We start from the raw sequence: 13,677 nt of genomic DNA, 5'->3' as shown, positions 1-13,677 counted from the left end.
TTCCCTCAAGGTAATTTCGAGCCCTTACCCAATCTCTGGTAATGGACACCGGTTTATGAGTTATTTGCTTTAGGTGCCCTAATGCACCTTAAATCTGTTAAGTGGCGACTCTTCAAATTCCATACCCCTTCCCAAAAGGAAATGAGTTGTCCCAAAAATGTCGAAACCCGGACTCCGCGAGGAATAAAAGGTGGCGCGACAACATGACGACTCTGCTGGGGATATTAGGCTCTTACCATAACAAACTTGTTTTTGTGAATTACTCTCAAGCATGCTTTATTCTGTTAGTACATGTGCACCCTTTCCCTTTCCCCCTTTTTTGGATTCAATTGCCTACTTTTAAGCATTTATGATTTCCTTTACTACAGAAACTGACTTGTCTCCCTGTTTTCTTTCTTAACGTCTTTTAATTATAAAATACCGCATTTATCATTTTTAACGTGCAAATACGTGACAACATGTTATTTATTATTGCATAAATCACGCTCAATATCATATTCCACTCGTGTGTAATCAATCCTATAACAATGCTTGATAAGTGTTTGTGCTCTTCCTATATATCACGACTATAGGTTTGACCACGACTAGGTTTTTGCATCATGGTCAAACCTAGTCGGATTAATATGTTGTCCGCATAATAACCTTTTACGACAAGCCTCGTCCAAAAATCTATCGGGTTTTCCATAATCCCAACGGATGCAACCACGATTGTGTGCATTAATTTTGGAGAAATAAGTACCAATATACTAATCATTGTTGTATAAATAGTCGGATCTGGAGGTAGAAAGGGCCTAACCATATTTGTTTTGCAGAAACTAAGGCACGAAGTCCCCATGTTCGAAATGGTCCGTAACATACCTCCATTGTTGCTAGATTGGTAGGAAGATATTCCACCAAGTGATAAAAATCATGTGAAAAGGGTCTTGGGAAATTTGCCTTCTCTATCAGGCCTCTGATCGAACAACATGTTGATCGAAGCTGCCACAATGTTTTGAGACAAAGAAAGAGCTGTGTTTCACTTTGGAAACATAGAAATGACCTCCATCTTGGAAGAAATAGGGGGATTTGCTGGGCTACCTTGGGATAGTCCTGGTTTATTGGTGCCGAAAAATCGCTCTACTAGGGGGTTTCTGAAGATGGTGGGGTCAAAAAGAAGAATGATGACTTGGAGTGCCTGAAAAATTCCTACATACCCTTCGACTTCCTCTATGAATGATGCGATCACAACAGATCTTATCGTATTTTTGATGACGGATTCTCCATCACTTCCTTGGGATGGATCCACCGTAGGGTTTTTGTGTTCATTATCTGTTTCTTGGGTATGTTAGTCTTCTCGATTCAAGGAGATAGAATCCACACCAGACTGGCCATGGTAACCAAAACCTTGATGGAGGGGATCAAAGGGCAAACATATACTATTGTCCCTATGATCATAGCAGACATCTACCGAGCCTTGGAGCGCTGTCAGAAGGGGTACAAATACTTCGAAGGTTGCAATCTGCTGCTGCAAGTTTGACTGTTAGAACATCTCCAAAAAGGTCAATACCGTCAAGAGTTTCCGCGAAGGCCGTGGAATGATTACATAGCCTTCCATCATCCCAAGAAAATGACCTATATCCCAGACAGGTTTGCTCAACCAAAGGATGCTGTAGGATGGGTGCAGTTTTTCAACTATTTGACCGAGTACCAGATTTAATGGATGTTCGAATGGTTCCCTACCAACGAGTTCATCATCAGATCTAGGGATGTTCCACACTTGGTATTGATCGGGTTAAGGGGCATATACCCTTATGCTCCCATCAGGTTTATGAGACAGGCAGACACGAAGCAGGTCATACCGCGAGTTGCTAAAATGAGTCATTTCATAGCCGATTTTTAGGGTGACGTCATTCCATACAAAAGTGAAGCACAACACATGTGATACTTGAAGATTATCATGGAAAAGGGTACCACCGAGCCAAATCGATATCATGATGGTCATGTGTACTTCTACCCCTCATGGTTGGATGATAACATGGGGGAATATTCGAGCCAAGGGTTGGTCCAGGAAACAGGGTCATAGACGAAGTTGCCGAAGCACATGTGAAATATAACAAACTACGTAAAAGGGTTCACGAGTCTGAGGTCGAGCACATGGAGAGACACCCGACCGACATGGAACTAATCAATGAATGGAGAGAGAAGGCTGTTAAATCAAGCGAAATGTTGGAGTATCTAGAGTACAGTCTGATGGAATTATTGGGAAAGATGAGGAAGAGAGTCACCGATTTCCAGAACGCTGAAGGAAGCGAAGGAGGACATTTAGCAATGGCATACTTACTGCTGAACCTGCACGAACTGGGGGATCTGATCGACAAGAGCATCCAGCCTGGAGAAGGTCCTTCTGGGACTAAGTAGATTAGTTTTATTTGCTTTTCCAAAATGTAATAAGGCCAAGTGCCATGAGTGACTTATCTTATTTAGTGTCGTTTTAGATTCATCTATTTTTACATTAATGAAATGAGGCAGTTATTGGCACTGAAATTCTCCAAATCTATTTGTCGCTAGGCCTACCTTGGGCACAACGAGGCTCTCAAGCTAGGATGCAAATTTATGCAATATGTCTTTCAATACTACAAACATTTCAGAATCCTTACTGACTTGTTTACCTTTTGTTTTTCTTTATTCTTTATTACTCCTATCCCCTAAGGTTGATTCACACATACTGGCATGATCAGCATATCACACCAGTTCTAGAGGCCCTCCACCTCCTCCTCCCCCGAGTAATCCGAAAAGTAGAGGAAAAGCTAAGATAGATGACTTGAGTGGTATACGAAAAGAAAATGCTAAGAACATCGAAACTTCAGACGGTCGGAGTACCCCGACACAAAATGACTTGGTTTTACGATTGGAACAAAAGATACTAGAGTTACAAGAAGAACTTGAGCAGGTCCATAATTTGGTAAACCTCTCCCTCACTCTAAACGTCCCAGACGTTAACCAACAAAATGCTCAAAACCCGTCACCTCCTCAAAATACGCCAAACCAACGTCCACAAAATCCTCCCGCACCCCATCAGTACACCACACCACCTCAAAACCCCAATCCTTTACTGATACCAACTCCTCCACAACATTTTCATCAACCAACCTAGTACCCACAAACCATTACCTATCATACTCCCCAGAACATACCACAACCTATTCCCGATTCTTAAAACTCAACCAACGACCACCACTACACCCAAATCTCTTGCACTCACCAAAACAACCCCATATACGTGGAAACACTACCTCACTCCACTCAACCAATCTCCTATACACCAGAATCAGCTGAGAAGGACCTGCTCATCAAGAACATGGCCGAGGAGCTCAAGAAGTTGACAAGTCGAGTTCAGGGTGTTGAAGGAGGTAAAGGGATAAAAGGTCTGAACTACGAGGATATATGCATACAACCAGATGTGGAACTGCCGGAGGGTTACAAACCTCCTAAGTTTGAAATGTTTGACAGAATAGGTGATCCCAAGGTTCATTTGAGAACTTACTGTGACAAGCTCGTGGGGGTCGGAAAAGATGAAAGAATTCGAATGAAGCTTTTTATAAGAAGTCTTATCGGAGATGCCCTGTCCTGGTACATAAGCTAGAATCCTAAGAAGTGGGCTAATTGGGTGAGCATGGCATCGGAATTTATGCACCAATTCAAGTGTAATGCAGAAAACGCACCAGATGTCTTCTATATCCAGAACTTAAAGAAGAAGCCAACTGAGACTTTCCGCGAGTATGTTACTCGGTGGAGGTCGAAAGCACGGGGTCAAACCAGCATTAGACGAGGAACAGATGAACAAGTTCTTTGTCAGGGCACAAGACCCATAGTATTATGAAAGGCTAATGGTCATTGAGAATCACAAGTTCTTCGACATAATCAAACTCAGAGAAAGGATTGAAAAATGTATTAAAAGCGGGATGGTGACAAATTTTGAGGCACTACAGGCCATGAACAAAGCATTGCAATCATGTGGCATATCAAAGAAGAAAGAAGTGGGGGCAGTAATGGTGGCCTAAGGCCCAAAATCTCCCCTCACATACCAAACATCTCCACCCACATACCAAACACCTCCACCTATATACCAACCCTCACCTCCCAGATATTCTCAACCCGCCATCGCCTATCACACTTATAACACCCAGCCATCCTACTATCATTCGCCTCCAACTCGTCCAAATTACCAGAAACCCCGACCTAATTTTGATCGCAAACCACCCAAATAATACGCTGCCATTGCTGAACTCATCGACCAGCTGTTCGAAAGGTTGAGGGCTACCGGTTATGTCACCCTTATTCCCGCTGTGGTAATGGAGAATTCATATCAATAGGTCAACCCAAATAATACCTATGCATATCATTCTGGTATAGAGGGGCACACCATTGACGAATGTCGGACATTGAAAGATAAGATTTAGACATTGATTGATAACAAGGTCATACAGGCGAAGGAAGCGGCACCTAGTATCCGCAACAATCCTCTTCCAGATCATAGGGGTGAATGGGTCAATGTGATAGAAACTGATGAGGAGTGGGATCCCGAGGGATAAATTGGACTTATCAAAGAGGGCGACGATCCTAAAAAGCTCGCAGTCACTCTCGATCCTATTGTGGTCCAGGTACAACCGCTAGTTGAGGTTGAGGTAACCACATCGGTTCTATTTGAGGTAGAAGTAACACCACCTGTAGCCACACCTGTTCCATTTGAGGTAGAACTGTAATGTTGTATGGTGGGCCGGGCTGGGACCGGGACCGGACCGGGCTCGCGGTCCTAACGGGCTAAACGGGCCTGGCGGGCCGGTCCTGGTATGCTGGTCCTTAATGGTGCAAAAAGCCCGAGGCGGGCCGGGTCACATAAAATAGCCCACGAGCCCGGGACCGGCTGGCGGGCCTTGGCCGGTCTTACCGGGCCTAACGGGCCTCTAACGACTACTTTTAAAAAAAAAAAAATTTTAAAAAAAATAGCAACGGTCAAAAATTAAAAAGTTAGCCGTTGGGCTGCAATTTTGATCGTTTGGAACTTTCAAAAATAGCTATTTGGCCCCCAAACTTTATTTTAACCCCAAACTTTATATAATTACACCTTTTCCCAATTCTCAATTATAAATACCCCCTCATTCTTTCATTTTTACTCACCAATTCATCAATCTCTCTCAATCTCTCTACTATAATTGCTTATTTTATTGTTGAAATTTCGTGAAAAATTGTGAAGTTGGTGAATTGAAGTATTCAAGTCTTCAACGATTTTCAATTTTCAAGAAGTTGTTCGGCAATTCGGTAAACTCGTTTCAACTCTTAAGTTTTAAGAATATATTTTTGTGTGTTTTAGTTTGCATAATTGTAATTAATATGACATCTTTGATAAAAATGTTTGGTGGTAAGGGAAAAGCTAAAACTGGTGAAAGTAGTGGCCAACCTACTACCCTTCCCCCGGCTCCCCGACCTAGACCTGGTAGACGTCCTGCTGCTCCTATTATTCTTGATAGTGATAACCCCTGTTTTCAATTTTCCGATAGTCAATTTTGCCATAATGTTGTACCAGGTTCAAATCTAGTTCAACCAGGAATTAACACTGTGACCGGAGGTATTTTATATTACGATCCAAATAGAGATCGTGAAGAATTAGCAAAGATGGTTACCGTTATGTGCTTACCCTATTCTTTTCCTTCTAATCCTAATTGGGTGCATTATATTAGAAGAGTTTTTAATCCTACTTATAAAGGTTGGCCTCGCGCAACAGTTAAGAGCGATATTTATAAATATAAACATGAATATGAACAATATTTGCGGTATTTATTTACTCATATAACTAATCGGATTTCTATTACTACTGATATTGGTAGAAGTGGTAATGATTGTGATTATCTAACTGTTACAAGTCATTGGATAGATGAGGAGTGGACAATGCAAAAACGCATTATTGCGTATAGAATAATTAATTCATGTCACACAGGTAAGTTTATAGCTAACACTGTTGCAAATATTTGTAGATATTTTTGCTTTAGAGATAAAATAATGGCAATTTCTATGGATAATGCTTCTAGTAACACTAGTTCTATAGGCATACTTACTATGAACACGTGATTTTTGCCCTATATATGAATAATTCCCACAAATTCCAACAAAATAATTTTTCTTTATTTTTACAATTTTTGTGCATTTCGGTGTCATTTTTTGATAATTGTCGCATTTTATTTGTGCATGTTAATTTATATAAAGTACAAAAATATGCATTTTTGCATTTAGGTTTTTAGTATCAATTAAGGATTAATTTGTTTAGAACAAAACATGAAAATCACAAAAATTAGTTCACTTTTGCATTTTAATGATTTTTATTATGAATTTTTCATGAATTAGTTTTTAAACAATTTTAGGCGTTAATCAGTTTTAGTTTTGAAGTACATTAGGACGTTATTTTAATTGTTGCAATTCTATAAAATCAGAAAAATAATTACAAAATTACAAAGTGGAAAACAAATAGATAAAATGAAATAAAAAAAAGGGGAAGGAAATTGAAATGAGAAGCAAAGGGCTGGCCAATTTTGGGCCAAATCAATAGAAATTCCCAGTCCCAAACACGGTTTTATCCCTACAAACCGGACCAGGCCCAATCCTTACCCGGTCCTCCTCCCAGGTGTTGAAACAGCGTCGTTTCCCCAGCCCCAATCACGACCGTTGGATCTCATCAATCCAATGGTCCGGATCTAACTAGGATGTTTGGTATATAAGTGTCCGAAAATCCCCCCTCACCCCCCATTCGAACCATCTCCTTCATCCTCACGAACCCTAATCCACGCCGCCCTCAAATCCCTCGCCGGCGGTGAACGTCACCTACACCGTTCAAGCCCAATATTACACCACTCGTCCTCCTCACTCTCCTCTTTCCATTGCACCCACTGGTTCCCCTCAAATAGGGCCGGAGCTCGTCGAATCTTCGACTGAAGTTTCCGGTCAGATCGCAGGTTTATCCAAACCAGCCCAAAATCACACCACACAATCCCCGGTCTTCCCTCAACCCTAATCCATGATTATTTTCCTTCAAATCTCTGCGAAACGTCTCGAATCTCAGATCTAAGAATTTCAGGCCAAAACCCTAAACCAAAATCTTTATGATTTCGAACCGTAGTATCCTTAACTATGTGTTCTCTTGTAAGAACACATGGTTAGGGATGTTACGCGTCAAAAATCTGAAAGGATTCGGACGTCAGTGACTGGCCGGAGTTCCTCGTGCTTCTGTGAGTCTTTCCTGTTTCTTTTTACTCGAATGGTTGAAGTTTTAGTTACAGTCTTGGTTTCACTAAGTGTTTTGTTAATTTTACGGTTTATTTTGTGTATTAGTATAGTTCTGTCAATTGCTGTTAGTTTTGAGTTTGATATTTGAATGGTAGATTATGAGTTTATTGGTTAAGAATTAGTTTAATTTCATTTAAATGTTGATCATGTAGCTTAAGCTTTGCTTTGATCGATCCTGGTTTCTGGTTTTTCTTAGTTTGATTGAGTTGGTGTAATTGAACAATTGGGATTGGTTAGTTTGATTAGTTAATTTTTGAGTTCTAATTAATCAGTCTTAGATAGTTTTGGATTAATTTAGGGGATTGGTTATAGCTGTTGAGGATGAGGGTAGAATCAATAGCTTTGAGAAGCCTTCAGGGGTAGTTTGGGCATGGAAAAGGGTAATTCTGATAGGAATAGTAATTTCAAAGTATATGGAAGGGCAGTATAGGTATTGTATGGGTAGAAGAATACCCTAGGGCCTTCTAGAATAGGATTTTAGTGCACATTTCAGCACAATAGGGGTGCTTACTTGTTTAGCAAGTCAAGAATAGAGGGACTAAACTGAAATAAGGGAGGGACTAAAAAAGAAAACCCAAATTCTGATTAATCCTCTTGGGGTTGCCTATAAAAGGGCATGAAATGCCTTAGGAAAGGGGGTTCTTCTTCTTTCAGCTCTGAGTTCAAAAAATCCCCACTAAAAGCTTTCCTCCCTGCTTTCAATTCCAGCTAGTATTTCCATTCCAGTATTCAAAAATAAAAACATCAAAAAATGAAGAAATCAAAAACAATTTTACAGTTTCATTACTAGTTTTGGATTTCAGTTGGGTTTTGAGTCTAGCAGGATTGCAGAGGTATTTAGGTTCAGTTGTGAGGGTTAGGAGTGCATTTCAAGTGTGTGTTGAATTGATCTGTGGAGTCTGCTTGTATTTCTGGTTTTCAAAAGCAGTTCCTGGCATGCTCGAATGTGTTTTGGGTTGATTATTTGAGTTTGCTCTGCATTCCCACTCATTTCCTGCTGAACTGTTGAACCTGTGTGGCTTGAAATACTCCTACACTGACTGTGACTAGGTTATTACCTTAGTTTCTGAGCTGCTGAGCTGTTACTGCTGCTAACCTCCTTTTCTCTATTTACATTCCAATTTCCAGGTACACTTCTTTGAACCTCACTGATGTATGCTCGTTGAAGTTGAAATGAAATGTTCAAAGGGTCTATTGTTCAACTGAAGGCAGTTTGTATTTTAACTAATACTAATCGTGTAGTTTTCTGTTATATAACTGGCAGTTACATGTATGATTAAGATTGTTCTATAAGGTTGATTACATGTTGAATGTTGCATAGCGTTGAACTGTTGAATTGGGCATTTGAAATAGCGTGAGCATAGGCTTGGTCTAATTTGAAGGTTCGTATGAATTCAATAATCATCAGTAGCAATTGGATCTATGTAAATGACATGTGAATTTAGGAGCAGGTCTGGTGACATTTAGCCTAGTTACTAGTACTTTTGTCATTGATCATGCTAGTGTAGTAGAATGTCTGCTTTTGATTAAAGGCTTTGAAATCGATCGGTAGGCAAACCTGATTTATTGTTGGTAGATTGGCATTGAAACCAGTTAAAATCATGAAACAAAACTCATTCACAATTGAATTAGTTCATTAAAAGCAGTAGGTCATGATAGGTAATTGATAGGATAAATCGGTTTAGGAATTTTGGAGGTCACGACTATCAGTTAAAATGAGGGTATGCATTGTCATTGTGGTGACTCGTTGATGTTATATAAATTGTTGCAGTTGGAATCGTACTCATATTCGTTGGGCCAATTGGACTGTATCAAACCATGAGGCAGGCCCATTCTTTATTTGAATTTGGTTCTTAGTTTACTTCAGTGTAATTCAACTCTCAATTAATTAGGCTTTTAGAGACACATAATAAGTAGGAAATCATAGTTACTTCGGGATTACTACTAGCCTCGCCCAAATAAAACCACTAACTACGGGGGCCCTCAATAATTGGTTATTAAAATGATTAGAATTTGGGATGGCCATTTAGCAAACTCCACGGTCTTCCCCAAAATAATATTACGTTAGAATCTTTAGGCGCGATTTTAATTAAAGTACCTTCTTAAACTCGGATGCGCATTGATGCGACCCAAATCCAAATCTCGACGAAGTCGAAATGTGTTGACAACCACGGGTGCATTGATTGCGACGTGGTTCGAAATGCGTTTTCACGACGTTGCAATTCTTTTAAAATAAATAATGATAAAAAGCGGTTTACGAATAAAAGGCACATAAACTAGCATGTAAAATCAAATACAACAGTTAAGCAACCGTACTAGAACCACGGAACCCGGGAATGCCTAACACCTTCTCTCGGGTTAATAGAATTCCTTGCCCGGATTTCTGGTTCGCGGACTGTTAACAGAGTCATATTTTTCCTCGGTTCGGGATTCAACCGGTGACTTGGGAAACCATTAATCTCCCAAGTGGCGACTCTGAATAATTGATAATTAAATCCCGTTCCGATTGTCCTTTAAATGGAAAAACTCCTTTACGCCCTTTGCGGGATGTAGGTAGAAAAAAGGAGGTGTGACAGTTCTGGCGACTCTGTTGGGGACCGAACCCAGAATCTCTGGTTCAGGGTTCAGAATTCGAGCTTAGATAAATTGTTGTATTTAATTGTATCTGATTTTCCTACATGCTTTGTGCTGAATGTGCTAAATGGTACCGCTTTGATATTTTCTGAACTGTATATAAATTGTGCCGACACCCTTCTCTCTTCACCTCCGTGGATGTGCTTACTGGTTGAGACTCCTTATTCTGTTAGTGTCATACCTTGAAATAAGAAAGAGGCCGGACAAGTTACGAAGCTGGATGGCCTTTTGGTTCCCGGTAAGTTGCCCCTCCTCGACTTGAGTTGTCCGCTCGGGTACACAGTCTAGAACACCGACTCAGGATTTGAACATAGAATAACATGACTTCATGCCGGATCCCTAGTAGGAACGGTTATTTGCATCATGTTGCATTTGACTTAGGGGACTCAACACAGGGGTTGGGTCCGTCTAGGACTAGCAACCTGAAATGAAAAGACCGTCCTGATGCATCCTACTTGCTCTGTACATATATTTGTTTCGAACCTGCATTTTGACCGGTTTCTGAATCTCGGGAATGTTGGAAAATTGAAAAAAAAAAAGAGAAAAGAGGAAAAAAAAGAGAGAAGAAATATCAGTTAGGGAGTTAATTGATTATTTTAGAAATAAAAATCAATGACCAATTACTGGCGAAACTCTGCCGAAATTCTGAGAAAAAAAAATGTTTTATTTTGTTTTAAAAAAAAGCAAAGAAAAATAGAAAAAAAAAAGTCTTTTAATTTTGGAAAGTTGGTTGTTGAAAAAGAAAAGGATAAAAAGAGTCTTTGTTTTAGTTTGAAAAACATAAGTTGTTTCATTATTTGTTGAAAAAGGAAAGGAAAAAAAGAGTCTTTTATTTTTAGTTTGGAAAAATAGGTTGTTTTATTGTCTGTGGAAAATGAAAAAGAAAAAGAGTCTGTTATTTTTAGCTTGGAAAAATAGGCTGTTTTATTTGTTGAAAAGAAAAAGAAAAAAGAGAGTCTTGTTTCTAAAAATAGTTTTTATTCGCTTATGAAATGCCAAAAATAAAAATGGAAAAGAGTCATGTTTTAAAATAGTTCGGTTAATTTTTCCCGAACTACGCATGGTTTGATTCTCACAGGGTGTGAGATACGTAGGCAACCCTCATCGGGTCCAATCTCCCCTTTGCAAAAATAACCAGAAAATATCAAAATTTTAATTTTGTCATAAATAAACCAGGTGATGCCGTTTTTGTCAAAAATAGCCAAATGTTCCCAAACGGAATGCCGGAAGGCTGACCTTGCATAGATGGCCACCTTTGGTCATGTGTTTTTCAACCCTCACAGCCTTAAATTTCCGTCCTCGAGGCGTTGAAAGGCCGTGTTGCAATACTGGGTATTTTTTTTAATCTTAAAATAAAAAAAGAATAAGTAAGAATTGTGAATAAGCTAAGTAGAGCCGTCTTGTCATAAATAGCCTTAAAATCTTTGTTCCCAAAGTGCTGAAAGGCCATGTTTGAAAGTCAAGTTCTTCGCTTGAAAATATATAGGTAATTTTGAGTCGAAAATATAGATAGTTTTTTTTGAGTCGAATAAAAGTTTTCTTTTTGCTTAAACGCTTTAATAAATGTGCAGGATGAGCACAATGATAAATGAGCCCTTTTCAATAATGACCAAAATCCCTTTTGAGCTGCAATTATGGTGGAATGATTTAGGCAAAGAAGGGCAAGACGAAGTGAAAAAATATTTGAAAGACCTTCCGGATTTATTAAACATTCAGCCTCGGGGGGATATTATCAGGGCATTGGTCGCCCATTGAGATTCGGTACATAATGTATTTCATTTCTCAGACTTTGAGCTCACCCCAACATTGGAAGAAATAGCGGGGTATATTGGAAGTGATCAAGCTCCATTGAGATTCAAATACTTGATTGCTCCTAGGGCCATTACCATACACCGGTTCTTGGATTCCTTGAAAATACCCCGAACAGTTCATCATCCAGATTTTGCAAAGGGTTTCTGCAGTTTCCGCTTCATATATGATAGGTATGGCCACGTGGGCGGGTTCAACAATCCAGACTTTAAGCTATGCAGTAGAAGTAACCGACAAAAATGGGAGGAACACAGATGGGTGGCTTTCATGATAGCCTTTTTAGGCCTCATAATATTCCCAAGGAAGGATGGTAATGTTGATTTGAAAGTAGCAAGGGTTGTCAGTACCTTGCAAACCATGGGGAAAAGCACTTTAGCACCTATGATCGTGGCTGATATCTTCCGGGCTCTCACTATGTGCAAAGCTGGGGGCACATTTTTTGAGGGATGTAACTTGTTGTTACAAATGTGGATGACTGAGCATTTGTGCCCTCGCTCTCAGCTATTGAGTTATGGTTCGGTTGAGAAAACTTGTATAGAAGAATTTTACACAAGAATCAAAGGGGCTAATCTACCTGAAGGAGTCACGGCCTGGACATCATTATTTCGGAACCTCAACGCCAGCCAGATACAGTGGGCGTTTGGATGGTTGCCTATCGAAGAAGTCATATATATGCCAGCAGCCCGCCCGCATTTTTTGTTGATGGGACTCAAAAGCATCCAGCCCTATGCACCATATCGGGTTCTGAGGCAACTCGGGAGATATCAAGTAGTACCGAGAGATGAATATCTGAGTACCCAAGTGGTCGAAATTAGTCCTGACGGTCGATTCCCCGAGGAAGAAGTTCGCCAAATTTGGAGTGAGTGTCAACATTTGATGGCGAACACTTGTGTGTCTGATAGGGTTAAAGGGGAAGTTGCCCCAGGATATCATGATTGGTTCAGAGGTGATGTGGCATGTGGGAGACCGACTAAAAGACCTCATCTCGAAGATTTCGCCAAGTCGTCCCAAGAGCAGTAGGATTGGTTAGCAAGAGAAGAAGGCTATCGAGTTGAGATTGGTAAACTGAAGCAGCAAGTTGAGAGTCTGAAATTCGAGAACAGTGTACAGGTTGCCGCGGATCAAGGTGAAAAGAATAGACTGGCTCGAGAAAATGAAGCACTTAGGGCCCAAATCCGGCAGTTGAAGATAACCATCGATAAGCAACCGAGGAGCCGATCCGATGAGCAATTGATAAAAAGATTGGAAAACGAAGTCAGGGAATGGCGGGATGAATTAGAAAAATCTGAGAATATCATGGAAGAACTTAAAGCACAGTGGGTTACATGAACAGAGGAGCGTCGCCAGTACTTGACTCAGTTGAAAAGGGACCATGAGAAAATTGTTGCCAATTTAAAGAGAAAAGTGGTTGCCCTTGAGGGTAAAGCGGTTAGGCAGGCTAGAGATTTTGAAATTGAAAGTGGACATTGTTACGACTTGTTGGCCCAAATGGAGGTAGAAGTGCAGCGGCTGCAAGACCAACACCTGCAGGACTCTCGAGCTTTAAAGACGTGCAGTGATCAGATAAGATGCTTGCTTATAGAAAAGAAGCAAACAAAAGACAGGATTAGAGCCATTACTCATGCCATTTTCCGGAGATGCCGGGTTTGTGAAGACATGACCTATACTACTTTTGTCTTAGCGGTAATGATATATGTGAAGCAAACCATGAATGAATTAGAGCATCTTGAAAGGGATTTGGATCCTAGGCCCGCGGCGAGGCCGAACGACGCCCCGCGGACACCTAAGTTTGAAGCACTAGAGTATGCATAGTCCGTGTCTGTAATTTTCTACCATTTTGAGTCAGTCTTTCGTATGTCCGTTATCTTTCCAGGTCAAGTATGTTTGCAGTCTTAGAGTCTGTATTTGCTTTTAATTTGC

The sequence above is a fragment of the Nicotiana sylvestris genome, chromosome 9 (assembly GCF_000393655.2).
Source record: "Nicotiana sylvestris chromosome 9, ASM39365v2, whole genome shotgun sequence".
Lineage (NCBI taxonomy): Eukaryota > Viridiplantae > Streptophyta > Magnoliopsida > Solanales > Solanaceae > Nicotiana > Nicotiana sylvestris.
This window is presented reverse-complemented; position numbering follows the sequence as displayed.